Source organism: Prionailurus bengalensis, chromosome C1 (assembly GCF_016509475.1).
Source record: "Prionailurus bengalensis isolate Pbe53 chromosome C1, Fcat_Pben_1.1_paternal_pri, whole genome shotgun sequence".
Taxonomy (NCBI): domain Eukaryota; kingdom Metazoa; phylum Chordata; class Mammalia; order Carnivora; family Felidae; genus Prionailurus; species Prionailurus bengalensis.
The window spans coordinates 148,343,044-148,369,181 of record NC_057345.1 but is presented as its reverse complement, the minus strand read 5'-3'; the positions used below and the strand labels follow the sequence as shown (position 1 = coordinate 148,369,181).

The 26,138-nt window shown below is 40.6% G+C and overlaps 1 pseudogene; it reads right to left on the bottom strand.

Annotated features, from left to right (window-relative positions):
• Nucleotides 1-412: 412 nt before the first annotated feature.
• LOC122481355 lies at nt 413-1,652 on the bottom strand (annotated as a pseudogene).
• Between the last annotated feature and the right edge of the window lie 24,486 nt (nt 1,653-26,138).

The window sequence follows — 26,138 nt, the reverse complement described above, 5'->3', positions numbered from 1 at the left end:
CTTGTGCTTAATATGAAGAGCTTTCTAGCAACTTGAGTCACCCTACAACCTAATTAGCTGTGACCTCATTGATAAGGACTGAATGTGTTTCCCCCGACCCCAGATTCATATGTGGAAACCTCAAACCCCAATGTGACTGTATTTGCAGAAAGAGCCTTTATTGAAGCAATTAAGCTTAAATGAGGTTATAAGGGTGGAGCCCTGATCCAATAGGATTAGTGTCCTTATAAGAAGAGGCATCAGAGAGCTTGTTGCCCTTTCTCCGTGGAAGGGACACAGCAAAGAGGCAGCCATTTGCAAGTCAGAAAGAGAGCTCTCACCAGGAACTGATCCCTGCTAGAACCTTGATCTTGGACTTCCCAGTTCCCAGACCTGTGAGAAAACAAACTTCTGTTAAGCCACCAGCCGACAGTGTTTTATTATCACAGCCTGAGCAGACTAAGATCCTCTCCTCACTGGAATTAAAACAAGCTGACAGTCACCTTTCAGAGATACAGAGGGACTTTCCATAGGAGGACAGTAGAATAAGAACAAACTATCTCTAAGTCTATCCCAGGACTTCTCAACCTTGGCTGCATATTAGAATGACCTGGGAACTTTTTACTTTTATTTTCCAAGATTAAATAATTATTTAAAAAAGAATGCCACTCATGGGAGGGAAATCAATGTTGTCTCCCATAATTCTCTGCATCTGGGACTATAGAAATATCACTGTCCCTGCCCCACAGCTTCAAATTAACATTCTCAAGTCACGACAATAACTCTTCCCAAAGGGGACCTTCTGGAAAGACAAGCTATTTCATCAGCTCATATTTCCCTCTTTTTGTAGCATGTACTAGCTACCTATCCAAGAAATATACACTGGGGAGTAAGGAGGGGATCCAAGAAAGCCCCCAGTTGTTGACAGCCACAAGATTAGAGACAAGCACAAAGGAGTAGCTCAACATACTGGTAAAAAGTCCTATGACAGCTTGGGAATAACTTCATTTCGTTCATGGTAGAAACCCCACTGTCTAGTGCATAGGTAACAGAGCAGTGAGTTATAAAGCCACAAGGAAATGATGTCACCTAGGAGTTGAGGAATAAAACCCACAAAAAATCCTAGGATGCCCTCTTCACAATAGAAGGTTACTATGGAGTCACAAATTCCACAGTACTTGGATTCTCTGCCAATGAATTGTACCATAGATCTCAGAGTTGGTCATGTGTAAGGGATTTATGATGATGGTAGCAGCAGAACGAACTGTCATCTCTCCTGAGTTGTATCATTCATAACTTGGTCAAAGGAAGGTGTGACTTCTTTCTGTTCATTTCCAGGGCCTAAATCCTGTAAAACTTTACCATAGACCACAGTTCCAAGGACTCCTGAACACAGTCTTAGAGTCTGTGAACAACTCATGCTTCTCATCTATGCTCCCAATGTGCTGAACATGATAAAACAGACAGGAAACTGACATACTTGCTGCCCCCAAATATTTCCTTCTATTGTTGGAAGAAGAGGCTTATATCCCACCTGGATGAGCACCTTCAAGTGCATGAGAGACTGGGACAGGATAGTGAGGCAGGAGCCCAGGAGCACTTGACAGACCATATTTGCCATGATGGCACCTGGAGATGGACAGACATATGGAACCACCAAGCAACTGAGTTACTCCCAGGTCTGACCTCGGAACTTTTTAAATATACTGATGTGAAAGAAAGAAAGAAAGAAAGAAAGAAAGAAAGAAAGAAAGAAAGAAAAAAGAAATAAGGAAGGAAAGAAAGAAAGAAGAAATACAAAGGAAAGAAAGAAAGAAAGAACAGAAAGAAAGACAAAGAAAAGAAATACAAAGAAAAGGAAGGAAGGAAGGAAGGAAGGAAGAAAGGAAGGAAGGAAGGTACTGATGCCCAAATTCTCCCTCCTAGACCAATTAAATCAGGCTTTCTGGGTGTGTGCGTTCTAAAATAGTGTTCCAGGTTACTTTAATGCACAGCCACGGCAAGATTGAGAATAGATACCTTAAGAGATCTGAGACTCTTTCCAGCTCAGAGTTAGTATTAATTTATTGAGACTTACATCTGGTGACCTAAGAAAGGAGTATGTGTCATGAACCCCACTTTGCCAGTACGAAAGAGAGAAAAGAAAGAATTGTGAAGTTAGTTCCCCAAGTCATTAAACAAGCAGATAATGAAGTTGTAATATCTTATCTTTCCATGTATGACCTTTGGAATTCCTAAACTATATTTAACAGTGTAGTAGACATTTGTCATTTTTGCTAGCCAGCATCCTTCCCCTTGTATTGGAAGTAGCTTGTCTTTGGGCCGACTACTCCTTACAATTCTATGGAGTCTTAATAGGACAGTTGATTACAAGGTGCCCCATCACAAATTAATCCACCAGACTCTTTCTTCAGGGAGAATGACAGAGGGACTCTAGGTAGGTGGAGCTGTACTATTCCCATGTCACAACTAAGGAAAGAGAATGTATTCCTCAGTGAGACCCTATAGCTCCCTCCTTCCCTTTCTTCCCAACACATGGCTCTCAGCATTTCCTTTAATTCTGTGAGCTATTGAGTATGCTTCCACTAACTTCCTTTTTCCACATAGATGATTCAGAGCTTCTTCCAGTAGCTTGCAGGACTGGTTCAAAATAGGTATCTGGAAGTAAGCACTGCAAGCAACAGAAATCTCAGCCGTGGAAATAGCAGATGTAGGTAGGTACAAGGCAGTGGAAATCCTCCAATTCGGTTGAAAAAGTTGAAGCCAGTTCTTTTCTTGAAATTTCCAATTTTCACATGCATGAGTAAATTTCTTGTTTTGCTCAATCTAGTTCTGATTAAACAAGCTATGTATGCAAAATGCAAGGAGTCACAACAGCAAGGTGTTCCCCTCTTTGTGGTTATTTGGGACATCAGTAGGTTGGGGTTGCCATTGGGTGGGCCTTATAGCACTTTTTTTTAACCCATTAGAGTATTCTTAATGCACATCAACACCTGGCTGAAACCAAGCCTTTTGCTGTTATAGGCCTCCAAACAATAAATGGGAATTGGAAATTTAGGCCCAGAGTGTAGTACCCAACCAAACTCCCCATCTAAGATTATTGTAATAGAAAGAGCCTATAGAAAGCAAAAAGGCAGAGACAGCAAGTGGACATAATAATAATGATGATGACCACCATTTGTTAAGCCCTTACTGTGAGCCACTGATCTATGATGTCATTTAATCCTAGAAGAGCGATACTATTATGTTTTGTTTTGTTTTATTTTGTTTCTAAGGTTGAACTGCAGATGCACAGAATTGAATTGATTCAGTCAGTCATTCTTTCCTGTTACTGGCATGATATAATCATCTGTCTAGACATGACCCCTATTTTTTCTTATCTTCTTTATCCCTCATTCCTGAGTATATCGAATATGTGTTGTTCCAATCTATTCTCCATAGACTTACAGATCCACAAAAATATGTAGTGTAGTGTCTGCTTTTAAAATATATATAAATGGATCATACTGCATGTCTAACTCTGCAATTTGCTTTTTTTATTCAGCATTATGTTTCTGAGACCCATCCATGTTGATATATATAGAGAGAGCTAGTTCATCTGTTTAAACTGCTCCATGGTATACTATCATATGGATATACTATAGCTTATCTATATATTTCCCCCTGATAGAATCTATGTATAGATAGATATCTATGTATTTCTCCCTGTTGTTAATTCTTTCCTATTACAAAAAACGCTTCAATGAGTAATCTTGTATATGTCCCTCAATGCATTGGGCAAGAGTCTCTCTAAGATTTACCTAGAAGGAGAATGGTGGGGCTTTAGGCTTCATGCATTTTCAGTTTTAGTAAATCCTGCCAAATTACAGAGTACTTTTGCTAGTTTACACTCCCATCAACAGTATAGGAGAGTTCTTGGGATAGATACTATTATTATCTCCATTTTGCAGATGAGGAAACACACAAAATGTCCAAAGTTAAACACTATCTATCTGAATCACATCTATCTGACTCCAGGTCTACACAACACAATGTCACTACACAATATGCACTCATTAACACCTGGAAATACATTCAGCTGCAAGTGACAGAATCCCCTACCTGTGGCTTAAGTAGCATGAGTATTTATCATCTCACTTAACAAAAACAGTAGAAGGAGGTGGTTCCAGAGTAGCTAAGCAGCCCAGCTATGTCATCGGCAACATGGACACTTTTCGTTTTTAATTTCGCTATCCTCTACTGTCGAGTTATCACCCCCATTTCATTTTCTCTCAGCCTTAGGATGCCTGACATTGCTCTGACACCATGTCTAAGTTCATAACAGTAAAGGGGGGTTGGGGATGCACAGTGGCACCATGCATGAAGTTCTTCTTGTTCTTTTTTTATAATAAAGGAAAGAAAAATGCCTTCCGTGAATTCCCCACTCACTACATCCTTTACCATTTCTTCTCATTGGTTAGAGCCCACAACTGGTCCAATCTTTGGGCAGAGTGGCATGAGATTATGCCTCGTTTAGATCAACCACAACTCAGCCACAGGGACTACAGAGAGGACTTATCTTTTTAATACCAATCCATCTCCATGTCTCAAATCTGTTCTGTCAGCAAAAAAGAAAGACATTGGCTGTTGGATAGCAAGTTGGTTTTCTTTCATCTTTGACATTTTCTTCTCAATTTTTTTTACTGGCTTCTCCTCCTCACTCAGTAGTTAAATACTTGCTTCACCTTGGGACTCTTCTCTTCCCAAAATAGTTAAGAGAGGACTCACAGATGGCCAGCAGGTCAAAATTGAGTTTGTGACCCCTGCTGTATACCCTCTCCCTATGTTGACAGCATCCATTTTCATGGTTTCATATACCATCTACATATTGATAACTCCTAAATTTGTATCCCCAGTTTCTTCTTTCTTGAGCTTCATATTCATATGTAACATAGCCTCTTTAGAGATTCCTCAGACATATCAAACTCAACATGTCCAAAACTGAGCTTTTTACCCGCCACCCAGACTTGCTCTTTCTTTTCTGGTACAGTCCATCTCCAAGAATACGATTCCCTTCCACTAGAGTCACCCAAGTCAGAGACCTGTTTCACTTCCCACACAATAGCTCTCAAGTTTGTTTGCTTTTCTTCATCTGTACTGCAAACACCTTAATCTAAAACTGCTAGTAGAGAGGCGCCTGGGTGGCTCAGTTTGTTGAGCATCTGGCTCTTGGTACAGGCTCAGGTCATGATCTTACTGGCATGAGAAGAGCCCCACATCCAGCTCTGCACTGACAGCACAGAGCCTGCTTGGTATTCTCTCTCTCTCTCTCTCTCTCTCTCTGCTCCTCCTCCACTCTTGAGAGCTCTATACCTCTCTCGAAATAAATAAATAAACTTTAAAATAATAAAACTGCTAGTAGAAACTTTGTGGTATATCTTCAGACCAGCACCTGTGCACCTGGGTTATAAATGCAAATCTTAGGCCCCACCCCAGATCACTCCTGGATCAGAATCTGCATTGTAACAGGATTCCCAGGCAATTCATTAAAATTTGAGAACTTTTCATGTTGACTTTTGCTATAGCTTATTAACTGGTTTCCCTGGATCAGTGTCTTGCCCCTAAAACTCTTTCTTGACACTACAAACCTCATAAGTCACTTCCCTTATTAAATCCTGTAACTAACCCCCCCCCCCCCCAAGATCCCCCTCCTCACTGTTGCCTTGGAGACAGAAGGCAAAAGCCTACAGAATAGACACCTTATAGAAGTTCCCCTCCTGAACAATCTCCCGCTGCATTCTGGCTTGCCCTCTGGGCTCTAGCCACATTAGTCTTCCAATTTCTGTGCCCAGCCATCTTTTTCCCAAGTCAGGGACTTTTTGCCTGCGATACCCAGCATGATCCCAACTTTCTCTGGCACATAGCTAACTCCCACTCACTTCCTCAAAGAAGTCCCCCTCTCTTACAGGCCTTGTGAGGTCAGCCACTCTCATGTTAACCTCTCTTTTTGCACACTGTGCTCCTTCAGATATTTATCACAGTTGTAGTTAAAAAAAAGATGGTGTGCATGTTTTATTGTTTAATGTCAGGCTTTCCCCATTGAATGGAAGCTCTAAGACAACTGCATCAGCTCTAGTGTTGTTACATCCTTCTGGCACCTAGGAACAGTGCTTGACACATGTTCCGTACTCAATGAGTAGTTGTTGACTCAATGAATATGAATGAATAACAGTCCCCAGGGAGTTGTCCTGGCCCGCGGTGGCCCTGCTTTCTTAGTTCAACTGGAATTAAGAATCTGCAAAAGACTGAGGAGGGCCAAGGAAGCATAATTTGACCACCAGCAAGCTAACTGGGGATGAAAACGTCCAATTCTGACAGATGTACCCCATGCACGTGCTGAAAGAAAAACAGAAGCAGCCGCCTGAGAGTGATGGTAAACATTTTGTTCCCCAGCCAGTGCCCTCCTCAATACACTCCCAAACTGACCTTTAGAAGGACTTTTGTATAGTGGGAGGTCTCTTTTAACCTCCAATGAATAAGAGTGTGAAGTGGTGTTTGCTTTTTTCCCTTTGTTCTCTGGCTGAGAAAAGTCTGGAGGCGGTAGAGTGAGGCTTAGCAATACAATTGCCTTCCCTTTCAAATGCTAAAGAGGGTTTTTGCTACTGGTTTAGTATAATCTGAGAGTTGTAGAGGTCTGGAAGGGATCCACTCCCCTTCCTTTTGGCATCTCATTTCCTGCAGGCTAGGGGCAACTTGGCAATTAATAGAGAAACCAAGGCTGCAAAAATATAGTCAACATTGTCCTCCAAGTGTCTCTGCAGGGTGAACAGCAGAGAGCTAGATGCTTCTCTCAGGAGAAGTACAGGATGTATAAATTCCCACAGTTCTGAGGTGGGCCAGAGATTGTGCGGTTTGTGGCTTTCTCTTCAACTGGGAGGGAGCTGGAATCAGAGGGCGACTCATTCAAGATAGCTGTTAGCACTGCCTTTTGACTCCCCTACAGCATGGATCTGTGTTTTGAGGGACCATAATGTTTAAACAGTTTGGAGGGCTCTTATAAAGAAAGAGAACATAAAACTATGAATAAAAACAGATTCAGGGCTTTGGAAAGAACTGAGGGTCTTCATTAGCTTAATGATACATCCATCTCTGACCCCGTGAGTGTACAGGAAAAGCTGAGGCTTTGAAAGTCTTGGGCAAGTTATTTACTCCCTAGAGCCTTAATTGGGTAACCAAAAAAATAAGATCCTCTAGTCCTCCTTAGAAATGGTTTAAGGAGAAGATGCATGAAACAAAAGTACCTGTTATTTGATAGGATGTGCTCAATAAAAATGTCATTTTGGAGACCTCCTCTTTAGGGACTTATAGATCCATTTGAGTCACCTTCTTTCCTTAGGTTTACTGAAGTTTTTGCAGGTGTTGCTATAATCTATCTGGAATAGATATGATTACTTGGAGACTTAATCGAAGTTCCCATACTGGTAGCTGAAATCAACACATTTTTTTGGACATTCCAAGGATCCCTAATAAATTTAATTTGTATTACTTTTTAAAAAGCTAGTCCATGGCTATTTGGTTTGGTTTTCAGTTTAATTTGATGTGTTGTTTAACGTGTGTGTGTGTGTGCACATGCCCAGGCTGAGAATCATATTGTTTACCATCCCTAACATTGATCATACTTCACCAGTTCTTTCTATGTGTATAATCCTAAAGGCATCTGAGTCTATAATAAATCAGGATCAGCAGTAAACCTGTGGAGGAATGGAACAGGAAGAAGGAAAATAAAAAGGCGATGAGGTGAAATCATAGCTAGCAAGTAGGTCAATAGTATTGGGGTTAGTGGGGGAGCCTCTGGCCTTGTACTTCCTTCTTCAACTCCCAGCTCTGCCACTTACCAGTTTTCACCTATAGCTACATTCATTTGAACCTTTTAAATCTCACTTTGCTCATCTATAAAACTGGGATATTTATAGGAGTTTCCTAAGAGGTTTGCTATGAGGATTAAAATGAGAAAATCCTCTCAATGTGCTAAGAACGGTAACTGGAACAGGGCAAACCCTCCATAAATGTTAGTTATTATTAAGAGCAATTCCTGCATAGCCTGTAGTGAGCATTACGTATGTCATGTCTTGTTCACAATACTGGGGGATTAAATGGCCCTCCCCAAATGGGGAACTATCGGAATTTAGACAAGAGTCCAGTTTTAATGAGTCTCTGTTTAGTGTTCTTCACCAAATCAAAGATCCATGGATTTGTAAGATGAATGCCTATTTCTAAGTAGTAAGATGTGGGAAAAAGTGTTTCTCAGAAATGAAATATAGTAGCGCTTTTTCCTCTGTGTTATCTCTTGCATCTCTTCTACCAATTTCCCTTCACTAGAACTGTTAAAAGATAAACATAGGCATATGTAAAAATTTTAAGAGTTTATTTGGGCAAAAATAAACTCAAATCAAGCAGCATCCAAACTAGCAGACCGAATAGGGCTCCACGGAGCTGTACAAAATGATAGAATTTTAATGATCTCATGGTTCATGAGTTCGAGCCTTGCATTGGGCTCTGAGCTGATAGTGCAGACCTGCTTGGGATTCTCTGTCTCTCTCTCTCTCTCTCAAAATAAAAATAAACTTAAAAATGATAGACTTTTATAGGCAGAAGGGAGCAGCTCTTTTTTTACTAGGCAAAAAAGTGGGTTGGTTATCGCAAGGTTACTTTCCTTTAGGGGATGGGGCTCTATCAGGCAGAATACCCTAACTGGTGCTGATCAGGCGATTCCTGATTGAATGGTTTAAGAATCCATTTCTGGGAGAGCAGAAACTATGGTTAAGTCTCAGATTGGTGTTGTGGAGTTTAGCATAAGTGACTCTTCCTTGGGCCCACTGTGTTGTTTTGTCTTATTTTGTTTTGTTTTGTTTTACCAGCATATTGTTCAGTAGTGAATGTGCCCATTGCCAGAAATATTTATGTATAAAGTTAGGTTATATATAGAAACATCAGTGTGGAGTCCTGTAGAATTTTCATCATACCCTCCATTGTCATCACTTCAAGATGTAATCCAGATACTTGGTAAAGTTTGGAAGGCCACTCTTTTCCTATCTAAAGAAAACTACTAGGCAACTACATGGTGATGTTCAAAATCATATCCTAATTCAGGTTTTGATCTGACGTACACTGTAGAACACTTTAGCTGAGGCTGAGAAGACTCAGATGTGGAAATCCCACTGTAGGGAACAGTGCGATGTAGTAAAGAAACATGTTTTTTGGTATGGAGGACTCAAGTCACAACTTCTTCAGCACAAGTAGCCTTGAGACTTTGCGTGAATAACATTGCCTATAAAATGGCACCAATAATCCTACCCTGCCTATTTCTACCATCAGAGTAAGGGTCAGAATGTAACAAATGTGAAATGTTATACATGTGGGTGTCCTGTAGAAATGTAACCTTTTTAAATGTAATTTTTAATTGCTATAGGTTGTTATTTTTAGAGGAAATGAGATGGTGGAAGTTGGACAAGTCATATGTAGAAAAAAAAAATATATATATATATAATTATGTATGTATTCTGAAAAGTTTATAAGGGTATAGACCAACTTGCTTACATGATGAGGCTTTCATATTTACTTCTTTATTTATGGATTGTTTGGATTCATTTTACAACAAGCATGTATTTTTATAATATTTTTATTTCAATAAATTCCTCTAAAAACAACAAAGAAACCCTGTGCTAAAAAGAAGTTCTTTCAAAAGCTGTAATTTGGTCAAATTGAATCTATTTTAACACATTTTATTCCAGTCCCCCACCCCAGTAAGTTATTAGATGATGTGAAAACAGCTCCTACTAACACACTTCTCTTTAAATTCTACGGCCTAATATTTGGTTGTTGGTTTTGGTTAGATACCCTCACATAAGAATAGAATACCTCTTTTGGAAGAAAAATGATGAATTTTCACAATTTCTAATCAAAAGGGACCCAACTGAGCAGAGGATTGGCAGTTTCCTCAAATCACAAGTATGATGTCTCAGAAATTGTTAGTTTCCATAACACGTTAAAGACAAAAAAGTTACTTTTTTGGAAAACTAAAATGTGTAATTTTACCTCGGTGGCCAGTCTTTGTCTGGCTCTTTTGCTACTCAGAATTCCTCCTCTCATCTTAGAAACTAGTAACGTGTTTTATGTGTGTGTGTGTGTGTGTGTGTGTGTGTTTTAATGCAGCTTAATTTGTAATAGCCAAAAACTGGAAACAATTAACATGTCCATCAATAGGTGAATGGATTAACATGAATGTATGGTCACACAATGGAATACAATTCCACCATAAAAATGGGTGAACTATTTACAAACACTATGGCATGCATAGATCTTAAAATAATATGCTGAGTGAGAGAAGTCGGATGAAAACAAGAGTACATACGTACCATATGATTCCATTTATATAAAATTCTAGAAATGCAAGCTAATCTACAATAACTAAAGCAGATTCAGTGGTCACCTGGAACCAAGTGGAGGGTGAAGAGGGATGAGAGGGAGGGAATCACAAAGGGCATGAATAAATTTTTGAGGGTGACAGCCACATTTCTTCTTTTTCTTTTTTTCCCTCATAACTATTCTCTTTATAGATAAGCTTACCATTGGTGGCAAATTTTTATAGAGTGGAAAGCTTTCACTATATATTGTCTATATTTAAAGCTTGTTTATCTTTCTGCAGAGAGAAGTTCTAAGACTAATAGGTACTGGAGCTAACAAATTTAAGAAATTAGATAAACTGCTAGTTTATTAAATTTGTTTAACCTGTTAGTTATAGCTTGTTAAGTTAAAGTTATATATTTTGTTTGAGAGTGATTGGTAGTGATAAAAGTTATCAAAAACAATGACTCATGTGATATTTGGGCTTTAAAATGATACCATACTCCAAAAAATATCATCTTTCATCTTTTAGGAATTGGTCAAATGTAAATACATGTTTTTCATTATATGTTTGTCTCTCTGGTTTATTTCTCACAATAGTTTTTGAAAACGATCACCATAACAGGGTTTATTTCACAGAGGGACTTATGCAGTGAAACATAGCCAACAAGCACTACTCATACACATAAGACAACTCAGTTACCAGTGCCTGTTCACATACCTTTTCTCTGTCATCCCATCTGAAAGCCACACTCTCCAGCCTCAAGAAAACTGTCATTTTCATAACCAATTCCCAGATTACCAGGTCTGTCAAACTTCAGCACTCCTACCCCATCCATCACTCCCCATCCCCACCATATATTCACACACTTCATTATAAATTCTTACATGCATCAAGCAAACTTAAGGAATTTAAAATCCATCATTCTAATATCAAATAGCTCTTTAAAAACTATGGTAAGCACAGAGAAACACATAGGGCTTGTTGTAATGCAGATTTTCATGCCTACTCAGACCTTTTAATTTTATAGTTCTGGGTAAGGAATCAGCATTTTTATCTTGAATCTTTGACATTTTAATTATTACATGTCATGGTGTGGACCTCCTTGGGTTTATCTTGTTTGGAGCTCTCTGTGCTTCCTGAACCTGGATGTCTACTTCCGTCCCCAGATTATGGAAGTTTTCAAGTATTATTTCTTCAAATAATTTTTCTGTCCCCTTACCCTCTTCTCCTTTTGGGATCCCCTACAATGCAAGTGTTTGTTCACTGCTGTTGTCTAAGACATCCCTTAACCTATCCTTACTTTTTTTTTTAGTTCTTTTTTCTTTTTGCTGTTCAGCCTGGGTGCTTTCCATTACCCTATCTCCCAGATTGGCTGGTCTGTTCTTCTGCATCCTCTAATCTGCTATTGATTACCTCTAATGTATTTTTTCATTTCAGTTATTGTATTCTTCAACTCTATTTGGTTCTTTCTTGTATTTTCTCTTTGTTGAAGTTCTCACTGACTTCACCCACTTTTCTCTCTAGTCTGAAGAGCACCTTCATGACCATTACTTTGAACTCTTTATCAGGTAGATTGCTTATCACTATTTCATTTAGTTCTTTTTCTGAGCTTTTGTCTTGTTCTTTTATTTGGAGCATATTCCTCTGTCTCCTCATCTTGCTTGACTTTCTGTGTTTGTTTCTATGAATGGGACAGCTACTGCTCCTAAACTTGAAGAAATGATTCTGTGTATGTTTGTACCCTTTGTAAACTATGTGTGCCTGGTGACTTTGTCTGGCTGCCTGGAGCTGTGGCTGGCATGGGCAGGGGGTCCTGGGACACTCTGTGCTGGGGCTGCCCTGGTGGGATGGCTGGAGCTGAAGTGGGCACAGGCCAGGACTGTCTGTATTGAGGGCACCCTGGGATGACAGGTGATACTGAAGTGGATGCAAGCTCAGGTATTTCAGGGTCCTCCATGCAGGGGAGACCTGGCAGGGCAGCTGAAGCTGAGGCATGTGTAAGCCAGATGCTCCATGCAGGGGTACCTTAGTGGAAAGAGTCTGGAGCTAAGGTGGGGTGTGGACCAGGGATCCTGAAGCACTCTGCGCAGGGGGTGCTGTGGCAAGACAGATAGAGCTGAGGCAGGTGCAGGCCATGGGGTCCTGAGGTGCTCTGTTCTGCGGGTGCTCTAGCCAGTCATCTGGAGCTGAAGTGGTGTCGGCCTGAAGTGTTCAGGGTATTTTGCATGCATGTCATCTTGGTGAGATGGCTAGAGCTATAGTGAGAGCTGACCAGGGGTGTCCCAGTAAGCTGGGGCTGCCTTGGTGGGACAGCTGGGACTGATGTGAGCTAGGGACCTGGGTCCCACTGAGATGGTAGACTGGCTATGATATCCAGAGTCCTGTTCCCATCTCAAAGTGGAAGGGGAATGTAAACCATGCCACCTGCAAGCCTGTCTGACCCAGAGAGAGTTCCAGCAGCCCCCTTACCATTTGGCAGGGCTCTAATGTTAGTTCTTCTGTGTTCTAGTTGTTCTTTTAGACTACACCTTTTTTTTTTCCTGTGCCGTAGGGCATTTGGGGTTGGTGTGGGCTAGGGGCCTGGGGCCCTGCTGAGGTGGCAGGCCAGCTATGGTGCCTGCACTCTGCTCCTGTCTGCACAATCAAGGTAAAGGGCAGATGTAAACTCTGGCACTCATCAGTTCCTCTGACCTGGAAAGAGTTCCAGCAACTCTCCTGCTGTTTGGCAGGTTTCTAGAGATGGCTCTTCTATATTCTAGTTGCCCTTTTAAACCATGGCTTTTTTTTCTGTGCCCCAGTGCAGATGAATCTGTTGATGGTCCCTGTACGTCCCTTCTTTACTGTAGTTCACCATGTGGGCAGACGGGGTTTCCCTTTGTTACCCTGCTTCCATCTCTCTTGCCATTCTCTATTTGGTTTGTTTTTGTTTTTGTTTGTTTTTCTTTTTCTATTTTTTTTTTCAGGAGGAATTGCTTTATAAATAGGTGTAGACTTGGTGTGTCCACAGAGGAAGTGAGTTCAGGGTCTTCCTATGTTGACATTTTGGACTGGAACTCTGATAACATGTTTATAGTCTAACCTCAGGCCAACCTTTTCCCTAACAGAATCTTCTATCCCTTTATTCCCCACACATCTGGTATCATCTCTTTGCATGTAAATTCCAAATATTTTTCTCTAGCTTGAACCACTCTTTTCATTTCTGAAAGGCTTTTTAATGTTTCTTTTTTTTTTTTTTCAACGTTTATTTATTTTTGGGACAGAGAGAGACAGAGCATGAACGGGGGAGGGGCAGAGAGAGAGGGAGACACAGAATCGGAAACAGGCTCCAGGCTCTGAGCCATCAGCCCAGAGCCTGACGCGGGGCTCAAACTCCCGGACCGCGAGATCGTGACCTGGCTGAAGTTGGACGCTTAACCAACTGCGCCACCCAGGCGCCCCTCTGAAAGGCTTTTTAATTATCAACTCAATTTGGGTTCATTGCTGATCTCTCAACTCAAACATACTCAAAGCCAAATTAATCTTTTTCTTTTGTTCTTTTCCTTCCCCTCCTTTCCCTTCTCTTCCCTTCCCTTCCCTCCCCTCCCCTCCCCTATTCTTTCTTTCTTTCTTTCTTTCTTTCTTTCTTCCCTTTTGTCAAGGGAGACACGATAATTCTCTCCAGGTAACTGGGCCTGGCCAAGACTATCATTTTATCTTGAACTTCTCCCTTCTCTGTGTCCATCTTCCCCACAATCCTTTGCTTAGACTTTTATTACCTACTTTGCTTCTTCCCACATCTACTTCCACCTCCCTGGTTCAGGCTCTTGCTTTCAAAGAAAACAACATGAGTGAAGAGAACAAGCAATGAGAAGCCCTCATAATGGGGCTAGCACAGGACTCAGAAATTGAAAGATATTTTCCTTGAGTAGAGAATTTTATTCCAAAGTAATGGAACATCATCAATAAAGGCAACCCAGGCATACAAATGCCTGGCATCATTAAATAAAGGCAGGGAAGCTTGTGCGGCTTTTTCAGGTTGGGTATGTGTAAACATACTCAATGATTAGACTGGACAAGTATGTTTATTCTGGAAGACTTTGAATTTCATTCAGTAGCCAGTGGAAAAATACAGACTTATGTGGCACAAAAACTTGTTATAAAATTGTGTGATAGTTAAGAGAACATACCATGCAAGCATTAACTATGGCACTAGGAATTGATATACAACATATTTTGCTCCTAGAATTGGTTGTTTTAGTGGCTAGTTGCTTGTGGGAGTGGAAAGGATGGGAGAGGAAGGTGCCAGAGATGACTCTGAGTTTGGTAGCCTGGGCGTTTAAAAGCATGATTAACCTGAGGAAAAACACAAATTGAGTTTCGTGTTTGTGACTGACAGTGGAGTTCAGTCTTAGGCACGCAGAGTGTGATGTGTCAGTGGGATATACAGGTGGAGGTTTCCAGGACATACTATTACCTCTGTGAGGATGATCTAGAAAATCTAGTCCTAGCTCACCATTGGATATATGGTTTTTATTTATATATTCCATCAACACAAAGACAACCTGTCTGGCCCTAAACCCATCATGACTGCCTTACCTCAAACATCTTGACCTTCCCACTGCCCCAGTTGGTTAATGACATTTTTATTTCCAAACCCCTTGTCTACTATCTATGGGTTGTTTTCAATTCCTCTCTTTCCTTTGATGCTCTCATATTTACTTAGGCATCAAATCTTATTTATTTTTCTTTTACAGTGTCTCTCACGTCTGCATATCTTCTGCCTCTTTTAACTTTACTGCCTAATCCTGGTCATTTTTTATAGCTTAATAACCACCTTCTAACAAGACTCTTCCTCCAGTCGGTCTGCTAAGAACCCATTCTGTCTACCACAATAAGATCACTCTTGCTAAAACATAAGTTGATCTTGTCACTCCCTTTCTCACAAACTTTCATTGACTTTCTGTCACCAATAAGAGGAAGTTCAAATTCCTTAATATTATAAAATTCATAATATACCTACTCTAGCATTCTCTCCAGCCAAACTGATCTATTCTGCATCTGACAACCTACTTTTTTCTCTCCCAGCCTTGCTTCATTGCCTGAAATGTTATTGGAAGTTTGTGAAGGGTGAAAGATGTTTATAGAAATATTTTGAGATGGAAGAAGAAAAGATCTTAGTATCCTGGCAAAGTCTCAAATGGGACCCTACTGAATATACCTAGCTAACCTGCCATGCTAGTGGGCTCCAATCACAGACCTAACACCTAGAGAAGGGAAGAAAAAGAAGAGGAAATGAGGGAAAGAAGGGGAGATAAAAGAAAGAGATCCATAGGAGTTAGCCAGGAATGACACAAATATCAGAGCTAAATAACAGTCTTTATAAACCTAAGAGTGATTATTCTCTTGTCTTTAAGCTTCTCAAGGGCAGAAACCAGATCTTGACTCTCTCTGTCTCCCAGCACCCAGCACAAAGGCTGGCATATAGATACTGCTCAGTAAGCATTTCTGAAATGAATTGTCAGCAATTGACTGGTCTTCAACTAAAAGATCTCAGTTCCCTCACTATTCCCTCAGGTTGTATTTTGTAATTGTAAAAATTTCCTTTACTTTTTGTATGCCTTTTCCAATAAGTCCAGAACAATATTGAGGGGAAAAAAAACACAGGACTCAAAAGAGTGTTTCAAATATGGTATATAATGGGGAAATTGATTTACTCTAACAAAGTCTTATTTTTTCAGTACATTTCCAGAATCAGACTTGACTTTTCTGTCTCACTTCCAGCTTATGAGCAACTTTAACCATTAACTCTTTCCAGCAACAATTATTCATTGTTAGTCACTGCCCTTGCTATGCTGGTATAATGTTTTCCCTCTTAATAAATGTATTACTCTGTGCTAGTTGCTAATGAAGTTCATTCTTTTTGCCTCCACCTCTTCTCCATCTTGCCAGACCATTTGGAATTCTAATCCTGTCCTGGATGCTAGCCCTCCTAACTGACGATGGGTGTCATCTGCTAACAGCATGTATCATCTGTCAGCTTTAGGAGCTTATTTTCTGTTCTATCCATGTAAATCATTGATGAAATATTAAAGAATCAGTCCCAGAATGAATGCTGTGGGACATTATTTCTAATATCTCTGAGTTTGACATCAATGCCATTGATAATGAACTTGTTGTAAGACTGCCTACCATACAGTCAACATTTCTCCAGTGTATTCATTGAATGCGTTCTTGGAGAAGACAATCAAAAGTCTTTCTGGGGCCAAATAGCTATGGAAAAGTTTAGGGAGAAACTTAACATGCTGACTGCCTGCTTTTCTGCTAGGCATTTTATGTGTGTTAATTTAATCAATCCTTCCACAACTCTCTAAGGCAGTATAGTATAGTGGTTAACACCATGGTTCCTAAGGTTAGACTACCTGAGGTTGAATTTTTCCTCCATCACTTAGAGCTGTCTGATCTTGGCAAGATATAGAAATTCTCTGTGCTTTAGTTTTATCATCTGAAAAATAAGGAAAATAGAATTCACCTCAGGGGACTTTATTGAGGATTCCATTGCATGTAAAGCACTTAACCAGTGTCTGGCACGTAGTGAATCTTAAACGAATCTTAGTTATTATTATTATCCCACATTAAAGTTGAGGAAATTAAGGCTGGTATATAATGGAACCAAAATTTGAGATCCAGCAGTGTCTGATTCCAATTTATAAGCTCTTTCTACTCTCCTGTATAGACTTTTAAAATTATATCCCAAATATTTTCAAAAGAGACTTCAGATGAAAATGGCCATGGCAGTCAGAAATATATTTGATTATACCCAAACTTTATGATTTAAGCCAATATATTTGGGGGGGGGGCGTTTATATTTGACTAAAATCTTTTTTAAAAACAAGTTACTTTATGAGAAAAACAATCAACGTAAACTTAAAATAAAAATCATAGAATCTTAAGTTTGAAAAACTATAGGGATCATCTAGTTGAAGCTACTAGTGAATAAGAGATTTTGGAGTTTTGTTTTTTTTTCTTTTTACTCCCCCCACACCCCCTCCCACTTACATAAGTGGTAAGTGCTCAACATACAAGACTTGGATAACCCTGAGAAGCTCTGAAGAGGAAAATCACCCATAATTCAAACACTAATGGCAATCATTATTAATGTTTTCATGTACGGACTTTTTAGTGTTATTCTTCCACACACAAATATTTTTTGACAAAATGGCATCACAATATATATGCTATTATAGCCTGTTTTTTTTTCACTTACTAACAGATTATGAGCATTTCCCATGTCATCATTTTATTGATGTTTAACATCTGTAAAATCTGTAAAAAATAAATAAATCATATGAGAGTACCATAAAAATCTAATCCCCTACTGTTGGACATTTAGGTTGATTCTATTTTCTTTCCCACTATTATAAATAAAACTGTCATGAAGAGCCTTGTATTATGTTGTTGCATAATTCTCTCATTATGTACAAATCCTTTTTATCCTTAGCAGATGGTTAGCCAGCCTCTGTTTGATCACTTCCAGTAACAGGGAGCTCACTTCTTTGCCAGACAGCTCATTCCATTTATGGACAACTCTAATTGTTAGAAAGTTCTTTATTTTTAACCAAAATCTGTTCCCTTTAACTTACACTCATTGATTCTAGTTTTGTGGTTTGGAATTACCCAAAGCAATCTTTCCTTTTTGTACTTGGCAGCCCATCAAATACTTGAAAGAGGCCGTAGTGAAACTCCCCAAGTATTCTCTTCCTGAAGATAATTATCCATGCTCATGAATCTTATGATAAAAAAGGATGAGGAATTGGTAGCAGTAGGGGGTTCCTCATGAAAGATATACATTTGGTAGCATAATATTTCCCTTTCTGCTTTGGCCTACTGGAAGCTCAGAGCCTCATTGGTTGCCCCATCTTTCTAACAGTATCACCTTATACCTGCGTATCTTTGTGTTATCTTTGCCCTTGGGTCCAATAGCCTATATTTTCTTGGCTATTACTTTTCCTTAAAAAAATTTACTGAAGATGACTCTATAAGTTCTGTACCTCCATGGTGCAAGGTATATTGTAATGAAAAAAGTTTCTCTATTTCTTTTGGCAATTCTTTGTATGAAACTAGTTGACATTTTTGTCCCCTCTCATCATTTAGGATACACGCATGTCTTCTACTCCCCAAAGCTACCAGAACAATGGAATAGTTTCAATTCCCTGCCCCTTCTCTCTGTTGGAGAAGCTTAATGTAATGTGAGAATAGAAAGCCATCTCAATCCTCCTGAATCATTAGTTCCTATAAAATTGTCAATATCTCTTCTGTCATCCAGCAGCACCATTTTCTGTTCTTCAAAGAAATTAGAGAACATACCTTTCCAGCCCCCAGATCCATGATGAACATGTGTGTGCCACTGTAGGATGGGTAACCCTCCCCACAACGCCTCTGAGAGGATGGTAGTGTTATCCTCATTTACCCTAAGAGAACAGGGGCCCGACAGGCGAGGTTTGAACCCAGGCCCCTCTGACTCTGAATCTGAGAGCCCATCCCGGTCCCTAAAGGGCGCGGGCTTCAGATGAGCTCTGGACTGACTCAGGCCACAAGGATTCCACTGCCATTGGGCGAGAGGCAGGCGACTCCGCATGTTCCTCCTTTCATTCAGGAATCCAGCTCTGATTATCCTCTTCCCACTGAGAGAAGTGTGGTGGCTGCCAGTTGCATATGGCTTGACGAAGATAGGAGAGGACATAAAGGCGGCCCCCCTCCTCTCTGTGCTCCTGGATGAGAATCAAGCAGATTGTTTCCTATTTGGAGGAAGTCGATGTGAGAAACCTAAGGCAGCAGGCAAACCCCAAATGGGTGAGAATAAAAAATACTCCCCCGACCCCCTTGTGAGGTTCTGCCTGGAGGAACCAGGTGTGAAGGCACCAGGGCTGTCTGTGGGCCAGAGAGCCAGAATATTTCTGCCCCAGGAGCTTCCTTCCTGCATATCCCCTCCTGACGAGAGGCCGCGATTGCCTTCGGCCTCCCTGGAAGACCTCTTCTGCTGGCAGGCTGGCCTGTGTAACAGCTCTGAGTTGAAACCCTCTTAAAAATAGCTCTGTTCCCTTCTGGGTTGAGCAACTCACACTTGAAAAGCTCTTTATTCTTTATAATGAATAGAGAGCAGGGACTTTTCATTGAAAAAGAAGAGCGATAATGCAAAATAAAGGCAGACTGAGGGTAGTTGTTCTTTTGAAGCGGCGGACAGGGAGGCCTTCGGCACTCACAGCTTTTACAGGTAGCAACCCTTTCCTCGGATTATTCTCGGAATAGAGGCATGGAGAGGCTTTTGAGCGGCTCTTGCTGTCAAAAGCATGTGTGTGGCGGGCAGTATCTCAGGTGATAGCACGGGCTAGAGACGCGGGCAGAGCATCCTCAAGTTGAAATTTTGATCTCATTAATTGACTGAAGAAGCAAAAAGCCTCCCCCCTCAGCCCCCAAAAGAACGCATAACTCTTTGCTCTCCAGACCTCTGAGGCTCATGCCTGTACCGTGGAAGGACCAAGAAAGGATGGAAATTAAAGCGGGAGGCCAGAAAGCTGGTGCCTACCTTGGCAGGAAGAATCACAGGTGTGTTGTGGAGAGTCTTGTCTGTTAGGGAGGCTGGACTCCACCATTTGCGTCTCTTCCAGAAAGAAAGAGGAGTTCAGATGGAGAAATGAGATAAAACTCTTGGCCTGCAACGTCAAATCTTCTTTTAAAGTAACATGTCTCCTTTACATCAAGTTCAATGCAACTCTTAGGATCCCAGTGAACTAGCGAACAGCTCTATCTCAGCTGTTACTTGGGTATCCTGCTCTATACCAGATATAAGCCTCTGAGAGGTATGTGTTGCATGGGAGCGAGGGGTTAGACATCTGAATTGGGCAGGGCAATTAAAGCTAGTTATTGTGTAAGAAAAAAAAAAACTCCAGATCACAGTCTCTTAGGATAAGAGGTTTGTCCCTTACTCGCATGAAGTCCAACATGGATATTCCTGGTCAGGTAGCCATGCTGGGCAGCTCTTGTCAAGTGGTAACTCAGGGAATCTTTCCATCATGGGATCTTCCAATCATCCTCTGGGCTTTGCAATCCTTTGCTTCCTGCCACTCAGACCAGAAAGTGATTTAAGGTGGTAATGGGGAGATCATGGAGACATCCTTAAGGGGCAGGCCTAAATGTGGTGTACATTACTTCAGCCAGACTCAGGCACTTGGCTCTAATTAAATGGAATGGGACTAGCAGATAAGAAGAATTGACTTGTGTATCCAGGAAGGATGGGTGAAGTAGATATTGATGGAATTTAGCATTCTTCTCCAAAATATCTAATCTTCAGGCCACATGATTTCTTGTTATTTTTTCTGTTCACCCCACGTGGTCCATACAAGCCAGGTTCTCTCTGTGGCTGCAGAATACAGTGAGGCTAGAAGCCATGTCCTCTTGTGGTCTTGCTACTTCTCTTGGTAAAAGGCATCATGGGACCATCAAATCTTAACCCTTTCCTGCCTGGGCAAAATCTCTTTCTCTCTCTTCTCTGATCTTCTCTAGAACTCTTAACATAAACTTTTCAACAAGCTCAGCTTTTCCCAGAAGATAAGAAACAAAGTTATTCTGACATAGCTTCAGGTTCAGCCAACCGATAGGCCAACCACCTTCTTGAAATGAAGGGAGAAGGAAAATACAGAGAACACATTACAAATCAACATTTCAAGAAACCATCATGCCACCAAAGTGCTTGAGTTCACTGGCATTCGTGAGACATTTGACTCAAGACATGTTTAAGCTTTTAAATTCAGGACTGCCATCTTTTCTTTAGACCTTTTTGATTTCCATCACAGCAATAAGAAATCACGTTTTCCCCCAGCATCTTTTTCATAAAGACAGAGTGGTTGTAATCACCATGATGAGATAAAAAGTACACACAGAACACATGGTTGAGATGGGGACATTGGGCAGGTGACTAGGCTGTCACCAGCTAGGCGAACTGATGCCACCTACCACTTATGAGAGTGGGCCAGACCAGATGCTCAGCAAAGTAACAAATTATTGCCGACCATGGATCTCTGAATCTCTCAGGCAGTTGACAGCTTGGAGTGACAATTGCTATGGTTTGTTTTAATTTTCTCAAGAGACAAGATTTGGTAGGAATTCATCTGTTTGGTTTTTTTGAATTCACGTCTCTGGACCTTGGGAATTACATTCCAAGGGACTGAAGGAAATGCAAGTGCCATTTGACAGCCACAGAAATCTTAGAGGAATTGTGGTTCATGGGAGTGGCTTTAAAAGACAAGACAAAGAGTAGTCTGATTATCAGAAAGGAGAAAAAGTGAGAATTGTGGAAAATACAAATATATAACTTGAAGGCTAATTCTTTTTAATACTCATCTAGGTTTTGCTAAACAGCAGATAACTCGTAAGTTTTTATAAGAACACAATAATTGCTATGGACTGAGTGTTTGTGTACTCTCCCAGATTCATATGTTGAAACCCTAATCCCCAATGTGATAGGATTAAGATACAGGGCCTTTGGGTGGTAATTAGGTCCTGAGGATACAGCCATCATGATGGAATTAGTGCCCTTAGAAGAGACACCAGAGAGCTTTCTGTCTCTTCCCTCCCTCTCTTTCTCCACCCCCTCCTCTGCCAACCCCAACTGTTTGAGGACATGAGATGGCCAACCAAAAAGTGAACTCTCACCAGAATCCTGACCATGCTGGCACCATGACCTTGGACTTTCCAGCCTCCAGAAGTGTAAGAAAATAAATTTCTGTTGTTCAAGCCTACCAGTCTAGGGTAATTTGTTATAGCAGCCTGAACGAAGATAACAATCATTTCAAACTATGATGTGTTTGCTTGGAATAAGTCGTACCTAATTCATTACTTTTCACTTTTTAGTTGGATTATCATGTTGTCCGATTAGGGGAATATCATAGATCTGTCTTTAATCCTGATTATGTTGAAAGTCTTGAATAGTAATATATTTTGATACATTTAAAGCTGTTGAACAATCAAATGTAGGCTGAACAATGAGAAAAAGCCTGAGCTTTGTTTGGGGTACCTGGCTGTAGGGAGAGCATGCAACTGTTGATCTCAGGGTTGTGAGTTTGAGCCCCACGTTGGGTGTAGAGATCATTTAAAAAGTAAAAAAAAAAAAATTAATCTTTGGAAACAGGCAGTTAATAACAAATTGTTCTTATGTGTCTAGATTCTGAAGCAATGGATAAATAAATGTAGGTGTCAACCTAATAAAGAAAAAAAAAAAAAAAACCCAGGCCTTGTTTTTGGTTAAACTGATGGAAGAACCTGACTGGGTATATGCCCACAATCTCTCCCCTAACAGTTCCTAATATTTCAATGCTATCCAGTCATGGCATAGCTGGGCCACAACAGGTCATCCCTGAGGAGACAGCTCAGTGTTTGGTGGTGAAGAGTTTCCTAGAGCAGAGGCAACTCCAAAGAACTCAGAGAGGATGCACTTGGGCTATTTTCAGTGCTTTCTCCAAAAGTCACTAATCACCAAACATGGGCAGAAGTAGAGGGAATAGACTAGACGTGGCAGAAGTTATAAACCTGACATTTCTAGAAAGGCAGGAATTCTTATTTTACCAGCCAAGTCAGGAATGCATGGAGAGGACTAGAGTGACTACTCCTGGCAAACAATGAGAGAACCTAGAGTGAGTCTTCTCTTACTGCCACTGTTTCAGTCAATATTTTGCTATTTGATTCATATGAAAATACAGAAGGAATGTATATCTTTGTTGAAGCTGGTGCCAAAATAGGGAGAATAGCTGACATGACAAATGATAACATTGCTATTAAACATTATCTAGGGGGCATCTGGGTGGCTCCATCAGCTGACTGTCCAACTCTCGATTTCAGCTCAGGTCCTGAATCCTGGGTCGTGAGATCAAGCCCCACATCAGGCTCCGTGCTGAGCGTGGAGCTGCTTGGGATTCTCTTTCTCTCTCTCTCTCTCTCTCTCTCTCTCTCTTTTTCCCTCTGCCCCACTCTCTCTCTCTAAATAAATAAATAAATAAATAAAATAAATCCTTAAAAAAAAATAATCTCAACTGAGCTGGAATCCACCAGGCTGGAATCTCCTAGATATAACTGGCTAGCAATAAATATCAAGGCCTTTATTTAGGTAAAAATGATAAAAAGAAAATTCCATACACAATGCAACTGCTCAGACACAGGGTAGAGACAGACAGCTTTGACATTAGTTTATGTAAAAAATGTTCTAGGGGTTTTAGTTTATCTGAACTTACTATGACAACTATTATGTGTCTGCTGAAAATGTTAATGCAGTCTCCATCTGCATTTGCTCAATAAATGATTGCTTACAGTGTATTCCGTAGAAGACACTGTGATGAGTTCTGGGAGCTGCCAGTAGCACAGTGTCTGGAGCAATCTGTCCAGTGAAGGGCACATACTTTAAGAGCAGCATTAATAAGTTAAAATAGAGCACTGGTGGGTGAAGATTTAGTCCTACATCTTTAGGTTTTCATGAGGCAACTTTTACTAACCCGTGGGAACAATATTTGAGTATTTTATTGGTAAGAATTATTTTACCTGGACATGACAGAAATGCTGATAGACCTAGCTTAAATAACAATAAGGAAATTTAGTTTCTTTTATAATTAAAACAACAACAACAGGCGTGCTTTGGTGGCTCAGCCAGTTAAGTGTCCGACCTTGGCTCAGGTCATGATCTCACAGTTCGCGAGTTCGAGCCCCACGTCGGGCTCTGTGCTGACAGCTCAGCACCTGGAGCCCTCTTCAGATTCTATGTCTCCCTCTCTCTCTGCCCCTCCCCAGCTCATACTCTGTCTGTCTCTCTCTCAAAAAAAAAATTAAAAAACAACAACAAAAACAAATGAACAAAGATAGAGCAAACCTATTAGAGCTGGAAATCTATTTCTCTGCTCTTCTTTGCCTCTTCTCAGCCTCTAGGGGAAGGCTTTTTTCTTCAGACTGACTCTTCTGCAGTTAGAAGATGGCTACTCTCAGTCCTTGAACAAAATGCTTCCTCATTAGAAAATCTCTTTTCCAATGTTCAAGCAAACTTCTTATTCAGTCTAATTAGGCTAGTTTGTATCATGTGCCCATCCCTGGTCCAATTGCAGGATCTAGAATAATGCTGTGCATTCTATAGCATTCTATAATAATGCTATGCTGAAAGCTGAATTCTAGAACCAATCACTTGCAAGGGGATTAGAGGTACTACGATTGGCTTGAGTTGAGAATAGGGTCACCTTCCAACATTTGGGCAACGTGGAAGAGGGGTCTTCTATAAGTAACATTGGGGATGTGTTTGAAAGAGACAAAATAGTGGGAGTGGGTGGCAAGTTGGCCACCAGAGGAGAAGGGCTGTCTTCTTAGATGGGTGAGTTTGAGGGAAGAGAAACTAGGTGTTTTTCCTTTCTCTTTCAGGGAAACCTGTCTACTAGTGGTGAAGCCTTTATATGGTAATAGCAGTGACTCTTACCCTCAAAACCTTGCACATTGGTGTAGATTCAAGCAACCTGCTTCTCTGTATCTGACTATGTAAAGATAAGTTCAACTAGGTGGGGGTTATAAGGAAGGCTGATTGCAGTGAAGGTCCAAGTTGTACTTTCCATATATGTTTGCTGGAAATAGAGCTGACCTTTTGATCTTAATCTGCTGGATTCTAGTGTCTAGTTCTAATTAATGTATAATAATGGGAGACATGACTATCATCCCCAAAAACCTTAGCAAGTATGCCCCCAGCAGCAACCCAGAATCTAGTGGATTCTGAGAATTCTGTCACACAAGGGATATATAGATAGAGTTCAATATTGAGATATTCAGCTGCTATCAGATATCTAGAGATGTCTAGATATATCAGATATTTAGAAAGTTCAAAGGGTGTGAATTTTCACAGGAATAGCTGTGGAAAAGGCTGATCTGCTGGTAATGAGAACCCTGTCATTGGAAGTATTCACACGTAGACTGGATGACCATCTTCCAAGTATGCTTTAAGATAGAATTCCTGAACACAGTTGTTTCTACAGTATAATGCAACTTTTAGTTTTATGTACTCCTATTTTGTAGGTATCTTAGACCTGTAGTTTTCAAAGTGTGATCCCTGGGGCAGCATCAGGATCACCTGGGAAGTTGTTACAAATGCAAATTATCAGGTCCCACCCTGGAATTCCTGTTATCTATTGAATGTGCCCCCTGCCCCTTAAAAAGATATGTTGAAGTCTTTAGCCCTAGTACACCAGAATATGAAACACGGTCATTACAGATGCAATTAGCTAAGTTAAGATGAAGTCATACTGGAGCAGGGTGGGCCCTTAATGCAATATGACTGGTGTCCTCTTAAGAAGAGAGACATACCCAGAGACACAGACGTAAGAGGTGAATGCTGTGTGATGATGGGATCAGAGATCAGAGCTACGTACCTTCAAGCCAAGAATCACCAGAGATTGCCAGCAAACCCCCAGAAGCTAGGAAGAGGCAAGGAAGGATTCTTCCCTACCTAAGGAAGGCTTCAGAGGGACCACGGCCTTGCCAACACCTTGATTTCAAACTTCTAGCCTCCAGAATTGAGAGACAGCATAGATTTCTTTTGTTTTCAACCACCCAGCTTGTGGTAATTTGTTATGGCAGCACTGGGAAACTAGAATATACCTACTAAATCAGAAACTCTCAGATCGATGCCCAGCAATGTGTGTTTAATAATTCCTCCAGATGATTCTGATGCATGCTAAACTCTGAGAACCACTAATTTCTATTTTGGATCTAGACCGATGCC